General features: G+C 30.4%; 1 protein-coding gene across 2 annotated transcripts in view; it reads right to left on the bottom strand.

The window, feature by feature from the left end:
* The window catches only part of LOC117212934 (forkhead box protein O), a 296,038-nt gene that overhangs the window by 72,694 nt on the left and 205,312 nt on the right, over window positions 1–18,032 (bottom strand). Inside the window, exon 8 of one of the 2 annotated variants that reach the window (XR_004488560.1) lies at window positions 16,040–16,193. The exons of the other annotated variant lie outside the window; for it this stretch is intronic. The gene's annotated coding sequence lies outside the window, so the exon portion shown is untranslated. Of the gene's footprint in view, window positions 1–16,039; window positions 16,194–18,032 lie in introns of those variants that run through there. 2 annotated transcript variants of the gene reach the window in all.

The following is an 18,032-nucleotide window of genomic DNA, read 5'->3' as shown; positions in this document are numbered from 1 at the left end:
TTTATTAAATATAGAAAAGCCGTTCTAACAAAGTTGTTAAAAAATAATATGTTATATAAAATGGCTAGAAGAATCCTTTTTTAAAGAAAGATATAGTCCTCGCATCACCGCTTTCGAATAAAAATAGTGTGACATAAATAATACCAGTAATTTCGCTGTTCTCACCATTTTTGAATTGTTTGTTAGTATGCGCGCGTATAATGTACAGATAGCCAAGAAATATCTTCCTAGAAGAAGAATCTCAGACATAGAGATGAAGAACATGACTTTCGAGTCCTAGTCTGTTTTACTTTTGCGGGATATTGTCGCGCTACAAAAACACACAATAAATTAGATAAAACTGGGCAGATTATTAGATAGGCAGTATCGATAAAATTCGTATCCTTCGATAAAGCAATAAGACAAAAATCTGATCTCGCGGTACACATCTTCTCCCGATTGGCTGATCACGGGAGGACATTGAGTAGATATCGTGCACAGTGACCTGGTCTACGCACTTTGATTATGTAACACGACCACTCTATCATCTTCGTCAGTCAAGGCGAACTTCGCAGATGCGTAAGTCAATTTTCATACGTATTAAAGCGAGTACAAACTATTTGACTAGAGATGATAGATTGATCGTTAACACGTTTTTCACATACGTCTTGGAGTCAAGTCGCATTTACTCTTAAGATATGTGACACGTAAAAAATAGAACTCGTGAAGTTTTAAACAGAGTTTTTCCAATAATTCATGGTTAAATTTAAATTATGTGATTAAACTTTCGAGGCTTAGATATCATAATAATGAAATTTTAAATAATATAGTATATGTAATAAATAATATAGATATTATATATTGTATATATAATATATATAAATAACATAATAAATATATAATTTTAACTAACGTGGTTGGAATAATAATTAAACTTCGTTTTTCTTTTACAGCATATAAAATGTTTGATTGATTCCTGTATGAAATAAACATATTGTACAAGTTGATAGGAAACCTTATGCAAAAGTACATCAGAATTATAGAAAAGACTTAAAATAGAAGAATTTTTGAGGGAGTCAATTTAAGTTTGAGTTATACTGACTTGAATATGCATGTATTTATATATTATATAATTCATTTAGAAAAGACAAAATATGATTCTTTACATAAACTAGTAGTGTAAAAAGAGAAAATGAAATTTGTTTACTTAAAGCATAGTTTTAGGCAAGATCGATTTCGATTACTCGCTGCGTACATAATTAATTTACGTACGTAGCTATTATAAAATATACAGGTTGTCAAGTAACACTATGATAATTATTGTTTTTATATACATTTTTCGATTATTGCAATGTACGTGATCAGGTTCACAAAAATACAAGCAAGCAAGTCTTATCTTATGTAGTGAACGTTCAAAGTCAATCTTCTTAGAAATGAACCTTGAATGAAAAAATATTATTGCATATTTTTTACTTATTTTTGTACGATATGTTTGATTATATTCTGTACTGATAATACTTCGAAATTACTTATTTAACTTACTTACTTATGTTACCTTACTTATTTATGTTTATGACTCAGTTTTTTATACTTACTTAAATTGAAAATCACGAAATTTGGAAAAAGTTTTTGTAATAATAGATAAACAAAGTATATGTATAAATGCACATAATATGGAAATAGATTTTTGATGAAAATGAGTTGTTAACAGGTATCATAAATAATGGAAATTTGATAAACAGTGGAAGTGTTAAACGTGCTTTGTGCATACATGAGTTTCAGCAGTGCTTGAAAACACGTTATAAGCAATAGTGAGACGTATTCGAAACGTTCGAAAATAGTACGAGAGAGATGTATTAATGTTGATTTCAAGCTATATTGTTATCTCAGGATTAGTATTTTGATGTTTTGTAACGAAATAGTTTGTATAAGTGCTATTCAAACTATGTTATTTGGAATTTATTGAGATCTCATTTTAAATTTAGCAAACCCTTTTTGGATAGAATTCTCATACGATATTCGTGCAACTGTTTTAAAAACTGATATTAATTACTTTTTCTGTTATTTCACTTTTTATGTACATATATGCAAATAATATAAATTACTCTGTACAAAACGGTATTTGTAAAATGATTAGAATACATGATAGAGCTACTAATATTAAATAATTCAATATTTCTTGAACAAACGAATGGAGCATGAAAATTATTATGTTCCAAGATACATACGATGGAGAACAGGGTTTTTATTACCTTCTGTACAAAGTCCACTCAAGAAATGGAACAGGTATTACGATGTAATTTATATTTCGACATACGAAACGAATCTTCTCGACCATTATTATCTCATATACCATATATATCTCCTATTGCTATCTGGAATCATTTCTAAAGCCCTTTTATAATAGTAAGACTTGACTGACGCTAAAGTTATGCTCATATGTATAATTAGATTTGAAAAGACTTACGAACATTTATGTAAATAAATACTTATATGTAATATTTAGTATTTATAATATTAGTATGAGAGAATTCCGGTGCATTATTAATATCAAATTTAGAACATTAATGTTAATAGCAATTAATATCATGACAAGTATTGGTAAATAGTCAACTAAAACCTGAATATAAATAATACCTTCTGTATCATAGAAAAAGAATATTTTTTACTTTTCTATTTTTATTTTTCAGTTTTGTGTTCGTTACTATGGTTAATATGGCTGTTAAATTTTGAAAAAATATTTCTTTTAAACAAAAACGCTGTAGGAGAAAGATTTTTGGCGTCCCACAAAGACATTTCTTTAATATCATTTTGTTTTTCTTATACATATCGACGTGATGATATTTTTTCTGATGTATGTCACGGCACATGATGTTTACATTACGTGTTGTTTACATTGCTCGTGGTTACTTTTAGTTCGTAATTTAGAGTTAGTTGGCCGATAACGAGTACTGAGTACAAACGTGTATTTCGCAACTTGTATTTCTAAAATGTTGGATCATATATATTTATTATCTCTTTCCAGAATATTGAGAGATCACAGAACATTTCAGAATTATTGTGGAATGGAATACAAGAGAATGCAGAAAAATGCAATTAATTCCAAATGAAAAATGGTGAGTAAAATATAAGAAAGAGATGATTTATGTCGATACAAGAATAAGATTGGGTTAAATTTAGGAAAAAGGAATAAGTATCTTAACTCCTGAATCGACAAAAATCCTTCTTTTAAACCTTCGTTTATCTACAAAGATTCTATGATCAGCATTTCAGCCGAATCAGAGCACGGACGATTACGGAAGTTTCGCCGTTAATATGTACAAAAATAATCTTACCCTATATTGCAATAGATAATATAAAAAATTTAATATTAAAAATCAATTTAAAAGAACTTGAAATGCGTATGTTCAAATTATTTATAATCTAGTTAACTTATATATTTTGTCAATACAGTTATGAGATTCGAAGATATCTTGCAACCTGATTTGGAATATTATATCCCATCAATACTTGTAATCTAGTGTACACAGAGCTTTTAAGGCTTTGATCATACAGACAGCGACGAACGGCAAGAGCGGGCAAACAAGTGACGACACAGCGGCAGAAAATAAATAAAACTCATGGAATTACATGAAATAAGCCATACAGCAATTGAGCAGCAACGCAGTGATGCGGTGACAGCTCTGCCGCTCGCAGCTCTCTGTATGATCAAGGTCTGAGGCATAAGTATAAAATATCGTTATGAGACATGATCATTTTGTGAGTATGTACTTTTAGTGAAGTCGATCACTATTACTACTAAATGACAAAATCATTCGGAGATAAGTTCAATGATAAACGATTCGATCATTTAATCAAAAATCAAAATCTTTTTATTGCTTGTTTCTCTGTTAGAAGTGGTACACGTAGATAACGTTGATGTATTTTTCACGTAATTCTCAATTTCCAGAATGAGTTGAAGAATGATTTGTTATTTGCACAGCATCTTTTTTCTATTTTATAATGATTATACTATTACTTATAATATCTCTATACAGTATATGATATCGATATAAAGGTTTTAGAAGTATGCGCCCGAAATTACCGAAGATTAATAATAATTATATCGAAAATTAATACCGAAAATTAAAAATAAATTTTACCTAGATTTTTGATATTAAAGCATTAACAGAATTTCTTTTCACGAGTACCCACAATTTTGAGAACTTAATTTAATATAAGTGAAATCTGATTTCATAAGCTACTATTTTTTTCGAAACTTAATTTAATTATTTACCGATTCAAAACTTTGTTTATTTTTATGAATTTTATTATTCTCTCTTCGTATCAAATGTACGAGTGCGTTTATATCTTATAACTGGATTCTATGGAATTCTCCGAAAGCAATGTTCATGTAGAAATAAAACAACCTCGAACATTTCCACCTAAATATACCACATAGCTATATCTATACTCAATCGTAGTGAAGTAATTGTACATTGAAAAGGTTAGTATTTTTACAAGGAAAATATTAACTAGATTCATTTGCAGTAAATGCTTGAATCATCTGTAGATGTATATTTCTTTAATAGAACCACATTTCTGACCTTTTATACCTATACGTTGAACTACACAAGATTTGAAAAATTAACACATCAGGTATTATTCTTGAACGTATTTCCATACAAGAATATATAAGATCTGCCTGGAAATATTTCTTTTAATTATCTTTCCTTATCTTCAATAATAAATGAAATAGAATTTAAATGTTCAATTTAAGTGGGACGCCCTACGTGTGTAGATAGCTTCGTATTTTTAGTAGTAGTTCTTATAATGAATTATTTAAAAGATATTCAAAAGGTTATTTAAAAAATTTGCAATGTAACTTTTTAAATATAAAATTTAAATAATTCCCTGCATTATTTATTACTTATCGATATACACATTTATACATATATTTATATGTATAATATAATATTTGTACATTAAAATATATACAGGTTTCAAGGTATGTTAGTCAATATTGCGATTTGCAATTGTGAAAATATTGAAGCGAATGCGATGCCATTGTACATATGTGTCGAATTAAAGTTTCACATTTAGAGGGTCAAATTTAAAAGTACAACTGTTTCGTATTTCCTCTTTTTAATTATACAGTGTTGTAGCTTCGCTCAGTGTAGCATTAAATTCGAGTAGACGCGGGATACATCATCAATGCTCGTATTACTATTATTGAACAGAGTACTTTACTAGTAAACAAAATTCTACATTTTTACGCGAAAAAAGGAGATGGTACCATTTGTACTACCTCAGCTTGATATTTTATATTTACTACTTCATTAAAATGTATCAATAACTTATACAATTACTATATAACTAAACTTATAAAATAAGATTGTGTCATTTTCTTATCGCCTTAGTTTGGTACATTATATTTATTTATTTTGTATAAATGTAATAGGGAGGGAGCAGACGATATTAACTTACGTAATTACTTCATAACCATAATACTTAGCAACTTAATTTATATCGTTAAAGACAAATTATTCGTTATAATTATTATGCTTCAAATTATTCGTTACATTTAATATAAGATTATTCGATAGGTTTATATATAAGGAAATACTTAATTAATTCTGAAGCATCACTTATCGTGTTGACAAGAAGCTTCCCAACAAGATGTTACTCGTTTTACCAAAACAGTTTTCATTAAATTTAGGAACATTATGTAATCTTAAGAGTGGATAATAAAAATAACTTTTATTTTTAAAACGACGAAGAATATTATAATAGAACATTTCAGAAGTATTTTCGACATGTATTCAATATCGACCTTATTTAACGTGCCATGTTTGCATAATTTTCACTTTCACGTTTCCTAATTTAGTTACGACAATTTTATCAGAAGTTCATAGTCCGGAATAGGATTCCGGAATTCGACATGCAATAATCGCGGTTTTTCTAATATCGATACAGACTTCAGAGACTCACAAAAATACCGAGTCCCACAGACTGAAAATCTCTTCCTCTGTCATCTTTCGACCTCGGCGTTCAAGTACACTTTACAGTCTAAAAATATATAATACCTACAACGTAAAAAATCATATTTCTACGCCAGAATTGGGCGTAATAATTTGAATATAAGATAACGAATTGTTGTTTGCAAGCAATCAATGCCATCCAAAACAGTTCTTCACTCAAACAACAAGTCCAAGTATAGGACAAATCTATGGAGTATTAGCATACGACTTATTTGTGAGTAATCATTGAGAACCAGTAAATGTTGTAAAACCAGTAATTGTAATCAAGATTTTGAGCTACATTGTTATGTTTTGTTAATAACAGTGATCAATAACCATTAACGTTCGAATTTTGTGATAGTAAGATTTTTTTAATTTGGAAGTAATTGTGACGAAGATTTTCAATATCACATATCTATTTCGATATCGCTATAGTACTACATTTTATTAGTAGTTTTATTAATATTCTGATAGTAGTTGTAATTTTAGTTTCGGATGTAAATAGTCTTCGGAAGTAAAAGAACTTATATGTGTGATCTTAAAATAAGTATTAGGCATAATTACATAATATTTACGTAGGTAAACTTAATTTCTACTCTGATGGTTACATAAAGCGGAAGAGAGTGATAAATTATTTGTAATAGAGTTGATGATGTATTCGAATATATTTAGAAAATATGTATATTTTATACACATATATATAGATTTTGCAGAGATTATATAAGTATTTAAGCAGCTAATTATATAACTATTATACTAATAATTTCCCACATTCAGTAAGACCATATTTAGCATTTATATGTTTAAAGTGATTATTCATGCTGCACCTACACTTGTTTTTTATTTTTTCAATATGTTTACAACAAATATCTTGTATCTCCTATATACGTTTTTAAGTTCGTTTTACACTTCACCAACATACATGACAGTCATGTCTCATTACCGTGCTAATGAAATCTTGAAACGTTTTCTATAACATACACGAAACGTTTTTTAAGTGTTCAAACACTTTTGTGTCAGCTAGTAAAGTAAGATATAAAGCTTAAAGTTCTTTTACAAAAACACATGGAATGTCATTGAATACTCAAATTACTATTTCCTTTATTCCATAATCTCACAACATTTCAATATCATCTGCAAGAAGCAATGACGATTAGTTCGATTCGTCGATCAATCATCTCAATAACGTCCAATCTGATTTGACGAGGCATTTAAATACCGTGACGAACATCTATGGAAGTTCACTTTTGCATGCGTTTCTGTTCCCTGAATGTGTTCTCGGTCTTGGTTCCCTCGATTCGAAAAGTAGGCCAATGTGTATCGGGTAGCATGGCAAGAGGCACGAAACGTGGTCGACGATATTTCGTATCACCCTTCTTACACGCATCTCGGCGCCACGTCACTCCTATATATTCGGTGACCGGTCGTATCCGCACGAAAACGAGAACTTTCCCGACGACTATCGGCGCGTACGACTCGCATCGCCGACGATGACATACTTTATCTTCGACGGGGGTCGAATCGTGGGATCGTGGCACGAATTTATTGCAACCGTCCCGTCGATTTCACGAAGGACGGATTAATTGGTTCTCAGTTCCTTCCACGAAAGGATATCGCATTTTCCCTCCTTGTTCCGGAAACTGCTCCTCTGTATTTTGAAAGCTATTTATATATTTCAGTCGGTAGTTTAATGAGGAACTCGGTTAATTTTCGGCAAGAAAAATTGATTTTATTGCAAGGTTCTTAACCCTATATAGTTAGAATTTTCTTTGCTGTTTAAGAAGGAAAATTGTAACTTTTTTAGGTAGGTTTTAACGTCACGTCGCATCAACTCCACGTACGTATATGGTTAATAATGACGATAATGAAAACTGAAAATACTGTGGAATTAGGTATTATTATATATATAACATTGTGTTTTTGTCAGAAAGGAAACTGCTTTTGGTTCTCATTTAGAATTTCTCTAATCTGGAATATAGGATAAAATTCTCTATAATTACAGTATTTCAAAAGGATTTGTTTCGTGATGAAAATGATTATAATTAATTACAGTTTCTTGTTCTGATATGAAAAGTATGAAATAGTAACTGTAAACAAATTATTTGTCATCCCCTTAATGATTAGCAGAATACCGCGGTATGATAACAGGTAAGTGAAAGAAGCTTTCAAAAATATAAATATGTGGAATACATTTAAGTTTAATGACATTGAATAATGTTCTGTTGTAGTATTATAATTTTTTAATTTTATTATAATATAGAAATTAATCAAAAAAACTATATTAAAGTTAAAGTGAAATCAGACCAGAGCGCAAACTTGTATTTCAGCTATACTATCAAGACGTTATCCTTATAATGATTTAATATTTGGAATGTCTTGATAAAAAGGTTTGGTAGAGCACGTTAAGGAAGCGAATAAAAGCTTATATGTAATATTCTTTCTTCAAATAAGTGTTCTGCTATGTTACTATTAAGATAATGAATCTTCTTTAAATGAAGATATTAACTTAAGTATATAAACAAAGTACATTTTGGTACATAAAGTTATAAGAGCTGGGATAATCTCGTCATTAACTGATGTGGTAATAAGTATAAGTCAAAGTATTTGAACTCGCAGGATTTTCTTCGTCATTTGATTACCACGTGTCATTAAATAATACTAAATTACTGAATAATTACGGAATGGCATACTATTACATTATTATCCTTTTTACCTTATTGAACTTTGAAATGTATATACTTACTATCACTTAATGTACACAAATTATTAATTACGTTTAAACAATATTATTTACTGTCCTATGCGATTTACCAACCAGTACCGAAAAATTTAATAACAAGTTTGTATGAAACCTAACAAATATGGTTATTATTCCTTATTAATGACGCCGGTGGCTGATCACGACGAAATTTGGTGTATATCATTGAATGGGATAATAGACATAAAATATAAAATTTTAGTTTCGGGAAATCATGCGTTCCGAAGATACATATACGAAGGTCTCTATATATAATAGACCTTCGGTACTATTAGGTAGTGTTTGCGACAGTGTTTTCAACTGGCTTCCGACGGCCCTAATTTATCTAACCCAAACCAATACACATATATCCCCATTTAAAAAGTCGTTTTCTTCCAGCATTTAGCATTTTTGAGCTTAATATACATACACTTATATATATTTATCTGTCAGCCATATACATCATTCATACGCATATTGTTATACTAATTGCTGAACATTGTGTCTAATAATAGTGAGAAATTTATTGTGCTATATATAATGTTTCCAAAATTATGGTGTAATCGGCCAAATGGTGATTCTACATGAAACATAAGTCGAAAAAGACGAATAACATTTTTTCAATTAAGGCTCCGTTTTCGAAAAAATTAAGTTTGAAAATCCGTCAGGTAACCGTGTATTAACTACAAGTTTCAAGATATGAAATTTCTGTTTTTGCTCGTGTTTGTATTATAAAACGATTTGCGTCCTGTTATTGCTGTTATCTACGTATTCGTCTATATGGTACCTACTACATATATCATTTTACGGACATATAAATGAGTTTCGAAACTCATATGTTGTCGAAAAGTGTCAACACTGTAGGAAGAAGGATAATTTCTTACCTAATGATCAATATGCGACTAATATACCACCGTTTCATTTCGAAGAATGCATTCGCATACAGCAATCTAATTACAAGAGTAATATAATATAAAGCATAGCTGGCGTTTCTTTCAATAATAACAATCGACGCAATATGGGGGTGCAATTTCTACTGGAATCGCGGTTAAAATTGCCGCTTGTTTCGGGGTAATAAGTTTAGCGGGGTCGTTCCAGCGGCAATATTTTAAAGAGGCGATCGTGCATCAGAGTATAGCGGTCTCCAACCGCGGCTAATAATATTATTCGCTGCTGATTATTGCAATTATAACTGTGCTTGCTTTATTTTCGCAATACGCTATTCATGTAACTCAGTCGGTGTCCGTAGCGCATGTATACCAGTGCGTACAATACAAATTCTGACTGCCTAAGTATAGCGAAAGCCAGCATAAATATAGTTAGGCGCTAGCCGATTAATGTTACTCCGCGATCCGCTAAATAGTACTGATCGTAAACAACGTGACTAATGAAAGTTTAATGGCCTCCTTTCGCGCGACGACGCGACATCGAGATTACTTGTTAGTCGATTATTCGTGATTTTATATGAATCGAATCGGTGCTACTGAAATTATTGTCGATCTTAATGGGAGAAATATGGTCAAAGTGGAGTTGTACTGGAAAGTCTTAGAACACACATAGTAACATTTTATACAGATATAGAGACTGATGAGAGTGGACGAAATATTTAAACAATATATTCAATACGTTACATATAATTGTTATATGTATTACTGAAGAATTACATTTAGTTAACTCGTAAAGTTGTGGACTTCATGATAAATATTTTTATAGAACCCGTTAATTTACATTGAACAATAAGTCATCATATAGATTGTTTTTTATAATATTACACTTGAGTAATGATCGTTTAAGGATTTGGGTGAGATGTACTCAAATATCCTAAATTGAAGAAACATGGGAAAGTGTATGCTCGTAGATTTTTAGTCAAATTTTGACGCTTTTTCCAAGAACATTCGAAAACAGATAATAATATTAGATTAATCTATCATAATATCATTGGGGAACTATCATAATACCATTAGGTTGTAACATATAACATGTTAAGTTTTGTTTTAATTTTGAACAAAAACTTATGGTTGATAGTAATATTTAATAATTTAATATGAGACATAGTAATGACATAAATACATGATTCAACTATAAGAAATTGTTCAATTTTACTGCTCATATGTACGTATTTTATAGAAGAATTCTGATAATAAATCATCAAGATACTTATATAAGATAAGAAAGAAAATAATGTACCACACGTATTTATTACCAAAACTTTTTTCGCAGTGTGCGATATAGGAAATTATATAAGACAAATCCAGTACAAAATACGAGTAGACATAAGGCACTACAATATTAAAGGACTACTAAAAAATACCGAAACCTTTCACAAATCCGAGTGAAACTTCAATTTCCTGTGAGGAAGATCGATTATATTGGTAATTCAGTTGTATACACGCATTAATGATAAAACTTTGAGTCGTTCAACGAGTATCATGGTCCCCTCCGTGAATAGAACCATATCGAACCGAAGGACAACATCGTATTAGTCGCATGATAGAAGTCGCATGAATTAAAGGAAGGGTGACGCTGATAGAAAGAAAGGAAGGGAGAGAGAAGAAGAAAAACATAGGACGTGTGAACACGTGTAGGTTTAGACGTAAACGAAAAGGCGTGAACGCGGATTGGATAATGAGAATAAACGCCTCCTTAAACACGGCCTGCCGTGACAACTATTAGACACTCAATCTTGAATAATTCATTGAAAACGCACGCTCGATTAAGCAACTCCACAAGCCCGGTTGCCCCTCGCAAGAACGAGCGTTGTCGCCCTCCGATTCTCCATTATTTCCCTCCGTGTTGGAGACGTCGCGACGATACTTGAGATACTTTACGCAGACGAACCGTTAAAGGCTTGATTTCCTACGTGTGTCCGACGCGTGAATCTACGTCAAACGCAGTCTTACTCCGCATTTGTACTTTGTACCATCACAATGGAGAATCATGCGGTTCTTTTGGCCACATGTGGGGTAATTCGGGTATAAGGTTGCGTCTGACGCGACAGGCGCGTTGGACACGCACAGAAGATCTCACCTTTAGTCTCGCGACGACAGCCTTTAATTTTTGGGCAAAAAAGAAAATTTATTTAAAACTGCAGTTTTCCTTATAGTCTAAATAAGATTCAGACCTGAGAGGATTAACGATAAATATTGCCTATTACTAATAGTAAACATTTGTATTAGTAATATTCTGTTTTGTAACTATCTTTTTTTCAGACAATTTATATTGTTAAATTTCTTTTTCTAATATCTTGATTATGAAAAAAAATTTCAAGGATTTCTCTAATATTTTTTCATTGCTACTTCTTAAATCATTTAGGTCCTACAATTTTTTAAAGTTCCAGGTAATAGATAATTGTGCCACTATAACAAACAATTTTATTTTAAATCATGGAAAGTACTTTTGTGCTTCTGAATCGTATAATGGATTTCCATAAGGTATTTATTATTGTAATATATTTTTCATATGTAATATAAACTTGATTGAATTTTTTTATAAATAATTGTACTCAATTTTCTATTTTCTCTTGACAACATAATATAGTATTTGAGAATGTCTTTTATTATTATATGGTTCAATAATGTGTGATTCAAATTAAATAAAAGTAATAGCCACACACAAAGTAAAATATCCTGATATTATACAAACACTTGGAAAACTTTCAATTTCATGTACAAAATATAAACATTAACTCTCGATCGTTATTGCTGAAACAGATACATTTTATAACTTTATTCCTTTTAGTTTGCAAAAAAATTAGAAAGTTTTAATTTACAAAATACAAAGGGATGCAAGTTGAAATCGTGTTACAGAATGAAAACAGATCCCTGCAGCTATCTTCACGTGTACAATGTTAGTGGAAGTTGAATATCACCACCAATCTATGTACATTAAATATATAATGTTTTTCAAACTTCAACTTAAATTATTAAAACATTTAATAATTTCAATTGAATGCAGAGTTTACACAAATACAATATAAGAAAGTTATGTTATACATCAAATTAGATCGACTAATCGAATAACGAAATTCTATAATTTACTCTCAAGAAATCATATCCACGATATTATAATGAACTAATTCATATCATCCTGAATCCTTCATATCTTACTCTAACATAATGGTTATTTTGTATTACAGGTTTCTCGTGTATTTATATTTACAATCACCATTGAGTTTGTCTTAATAAGGAGATCAATGAAAAAGATCGTCGTCTAAAGCAAGGAATTTGATCAAAAAGAATTACCATGTTCTTACCAAAATCTTGATAAAATAAAGAAAAACAAAATGTTTCTTTACATGCAGAGTTTTATCTTGACGATTTTTTTTTTTTTATTTATTCTTGTACTGTTTTTCTACCATTTTTTCCATACCATGTTCTTCCTGGTTGTTTCTTTTTTTATATATATCATATTTCATCCCCTTTCTTCCTTTTTAGTCTGCCTCTTATTTTAATACACGTACATATATCCTTTTTCTTGTATTTACGAACTTCTATCAGTGCCTGTTCTACACAATATGCATTTGTCAATATATTCATCGCCTCAATTTCTCCTTTCAATTCTTTTTTCACCTTTTATTTCTTTCTTAATTCATATTTTTTTCTCCTTTCCCCTTTATTATTTATCCACCGATTTTTATCACTATTCATACTACTACGTTCACATCTTCCATTTCCCTTTTTATGCCCTCCTTTCTTATGCTCTTTTTACTCTCTTTAACATTGCCTTGAATATTTACCGTGAATAAAATACAAAAATATTTGTACCGTGTAAATATATGTATTAAGACTTTTCCTCTATTAAGTATTTGAAACATCAAGCGAGGTTTGCTTTAACTGTAGAAGTTTCTATAATATTTGTATAGATAAACAGCACATAATTACAATAGATTATAGTATTTGTATAGACAAAAAGCATTATCGATAGTTTGAAATTTTTTGGTTGCAGTTCTTTAAAAAGTTATATGCAATATGCTGAACGCACCAATATACCCAGTATTTTTTTAGATGATTGTGATTACTATGTTTAGAAAGAAATGAAGTTTACTTCTACTCATTACATTTGTTAAGAAACGATAATAAGTTTTTCTTACAATATATTATATTACGACAATATGAGACACATATAATGTGACGAAAATTACAAATTGATAATAGATAGAATCCAGATATTTATGCAAATTCATATTTCTATGAATACAATTAAAAAAGGAGACCTACAATAGGTGGAAAATTGTGTTACCTACTAGCTACTATAAGAAGCGCTATTATATTTTGAATATTTTATATACTCAAATACAAATATATACAAATACGCAATGTTTATTAATAATTTCCAAATTACATTTGGAAATGTAAACAGCAAAAAGCATCCAATTTATCCTAATTATCAACAAATGCTCTAATGTTTGTGACTGGCGGCATGGATATGTAAGTATTAAATTGTTCAGATAGTTCACAATGTTTTTAATGACTGATATAAGTATTTCGTTGTGTATTTCTTGAGATTAAGTGAAGATTATTACAAATTTCTCGAGAGGAATGGAAATTGTACTTATTTTCAATCGGTGTCAACGCCTAGTTGTACAGTAAGTATAGAAACTAAACAAAAGCACCCGAAATAATAAAAAACGTGATTATACTAGATTTAATGTATCGACAAAAAGCTTGCAAAATCTGTTCTTCTTTAACTGTGCAACTTATTATCATATATTGTGCAACTCGCTATCATTTATTCTGATCATTCTAGAACTTTTTAATATGAAACAATTTGAAACTTCAATGGTCTTCAAAAACTACTTGACGAAATTCATTTTCAGAAAATTTCAAGAATTTGAAAAAAGACATAAAGGTGTACGATTGTTATTAAAATACATTGTACTTAAATTTTTCTTAAATTTTCTTATAAACTTTCCGAATAATTGCGAATATCGCACAAAACAGTAAAAGGGAGAAGAAGATCATCTTTTTAGAAATGTTATCAGTTAACGCATCAAAATATTAATATTATTTACGAAATTATCACAGTGATTATTACATTCTGTATTCCCTCTCCAAAACTTATAAGAATACCTACCTAGTACTGTCATACCAACTAACCAAAAAGGAAAAAGAAAAAGGGAAGTAGAAAAGGCAACATGGTAAAGGATTAAAAAAGGGAGTAATAAATGGATCGCATTGTTCATGAATCCGGCCGAAATAATTACGTTACCTGCGACCCAGATAGCAAAGACGGACGTTGTAAAAAAAAAAGGAAATTAATAAAAACAAGTAAACAAGACTTCTATTTTCCCGTTCTCAATCAGTGAACATCCTATAAAAGAAATGCGATTGTTGCATGTTCCCCTCTTCCCCAATCGCGGAAACGTACAGGTTACATAAATGCACATACTCGGTCGTTTGTACAATCTCTGCGCCTCTCTTCCGTCTCGATTTAATCGAGGCTTTTTTCCACCAGGTCAGGCGGATCACGACATTTTCTGTCGACAAGAATGCGTGCTTGCCGGCATTCCTTATTGGCATTACGGAGGAATCGTCGAGGTCGCCTGGTTCGAGTACCACTCCCACAGGGGACATAGGGGAACAGGTACAGAAGGTAGTGTTAGAAGGTGCGGAGAAACGAGTATTGAGAGGGAGCCTACCTTGGCGGACATTTCTAGCGACGAAAGAGGTACTGGTCGGTTATCTAGACGCGAAAAGAGGAACGTGATCGACTGATCGATACAGACTGTATCGCGTTGTAGCTCGTCCAGAAGTGGGTTAACAGTCCTTTACCGTATATATGGGACACGGGCACATGACCAAACGTTGCGCAGAAGTAAATCAAAAGTTTTTTCTCCCTGGGGCTGTAACGTAGTTCTATCGTTACTACCGGTTTGCTTGAGTTATCGTCCTCTTGCTGTTACATTCACCGGTTCTTCAGGATCGCCATTGCCTCATGGGTTGCAACCCTTTAATCCATTTCACTTAATACCTCCTGCCATCAGCTCAATGTTTGAGAACCGAATTATATAAGAATGAAACAATTTCCGTTTGTTATATTATTATTGCACTATTTTATATATTATGTTATATATTATTACATTATTTGTTCAGAAAGCACACTAATTAATTCTATAAATTAAAAGACAGAAAAAGATAATGACGTTGCAAATACTTTTTTTTTTAATTTATCTTAGAATTTGCTATTATTTATATCATCTTGAAATAAATGAACTTATGGAAGTAAGTGATACTTATATTGCTTTTTTAGAGGCGCATATATATTTCAATATTTTGATGATGATGCGAAAGAGTAGTTACAGGAGAAATTCATCCTTTTTGACTTTAACTAAAAAAATTGATAACTTGTATAGTGAAATGTGATATAAACTAATTGAAATGATTACGATAGCTGTTGGTTGACTGCTTGAGTTGTTGTTATCACATAATTTTCACATTTGATGTGTAATTTATTGTGGAATTTATCAGGTGAGAATATTTCTGAAAAAAAAAGAAAATTTCTGAATGCAAAGGATTTAGAAGACTTACGTGGCGTTGAGGAAATCGTGTCCTCATAACTAGTATTCCAACATAAGGGGTTAACCATTTTTCAGTCATCGAATATGACAAATTCCAAATCACTTTAGTTTTAACTGGGAAAAAGACATTCAATGTTTTAATGCATTGCATACTAACTTAATTTTTATCACAGGTGAAATTTCATGTTATGCGAATTTTACCTTAATATCATTGTCCTGTAATAATACCATTCCAATGTTGCTAATCTTTTTGTTTTTAGCCTAATATTAAATATAATGATAATAAAAATTACATTTATTTGACTTTACTGCTTTCTAAAATAAAAAGAAATTAGTAGAATTGAATTTTTCTCCTGATATAATTAACATGATTTCCTCTGGTGATAGCCTGTAAGGATTAATTTGGTATCTGCTGTCTCAGAATTACTTATTTGAAAAGCAGAAAATCATCAATGTGTATATTTCATTAACAAGATTATGACATAAAATTATTACATATCATTTTTAATTCAGACTTAGCGAGTTCATTGTAAATATTCTTTACTTATATTACTTAATAGAGTATTATGAATTATGTGATAAACTATGATTCAGATAAATCATGAATGTGTTTAGTATGTAATACATTAAGAGAACTTTAGAATACAATTGAAATGAGAAATCATGCATTTAAGAAATTTTCTACCTAAGGGATGCAATAGAGTTAAGTTGTGGTTCACTTGTCATGCATTCTTTAAGGGGTATATCAACTGAGGGGTTTTTTATCGAAGCCGATCGAAGATTCCTTCGACGGGAAACAATGTTTTTATACGGCGTAGAACGCGTACGATAAATAGATAATTGCAAAGATCTAATTGCAACCAGGAAGATACTTTATTAAAGGAGGTACATATTTTTTAGGGAAGAGTAATTCCGGTATGGCATTTAAATGTTCTTTTGAAATATGATGATAATAATATGAATTGTAAACGATAAAACTACTATTTAGAAGAAGCTGTAAGATTTTCTAACATTATTTTTTCTTAAACTATTGTACCTTAAATTATATTATCAAAAAGTTGTTCAAAATTCTTGAAGTAAAATAACTATGTTAACATACGTATATTTCCTGATTCCTCCGTCTTATATAAGAAATTCAAAATTTCATTGAAAAATACCAGAAATGATGAAATGTAAATGATAAAACTACATCGAGAAACATGTAACTATTCGAAAAAATCGAGTTATTGTTTTTCGTTTGAGGCTTTGTTTTCGAGAAAATCGACTTTGAATTTTCGCTCGGTACGCGTGCGGTACGTTATAACGGATCTCACTGTAGATCGTTGTCTCGATGGAAAAATTTAAAAAAAAAATTAAAAAAAGAATTTTTATTCTATACTTTCGACTTCTTTTTTCGCGTAGAATCACCCCCTTTCCACTTGTACCACCAGTTACCAACCACCCTGTATAATCAGTTAACTATTTTCTATTGAAATATCGCAGCAATGTAAAGATTAAATAATCAGTCATAGCATATATAATTTTTAAAGGCTGAAATAATTAACAATATTTACTTAAAATTCAACGCCTATGGTGAACTAATAGCAAATTAATAAAAAATTAAAATTAATAAACGGTTTCATTTATATTATGAAAAATTGCTTAATATGGTTTGAACTAAAATATGTAATTATATATATTTCTCGATGTTTTCATTCCACAGAAATTTTATAGTATATAGTTCGATCATCTACCAGAAAGATTAAGGTTAATAACAGAATACTTTGCTTATATAACGAGGCAATAGAAAAGTACAGATTAT

This window comes from Bombus bifarius, unplaced genomic scaffold (genome assembly GCF_011952205.1).
Source record: "Bombus bifarius isolate JDL3187 unplaced genomic scaffold, Bbif_JDL3187 scf7180000008418, whole genome shotgun sequence".
Taxonomy (NCBI): domain Eukaryota; kingdom Metazoa; phylum Arthropoda; class Insecta; order Hymenoptera; family Apidae; genus Bombus; species Bombus bifarius.
This window is presented reverse-complemented; position numbering and strand designations above follow the sequence as displayed.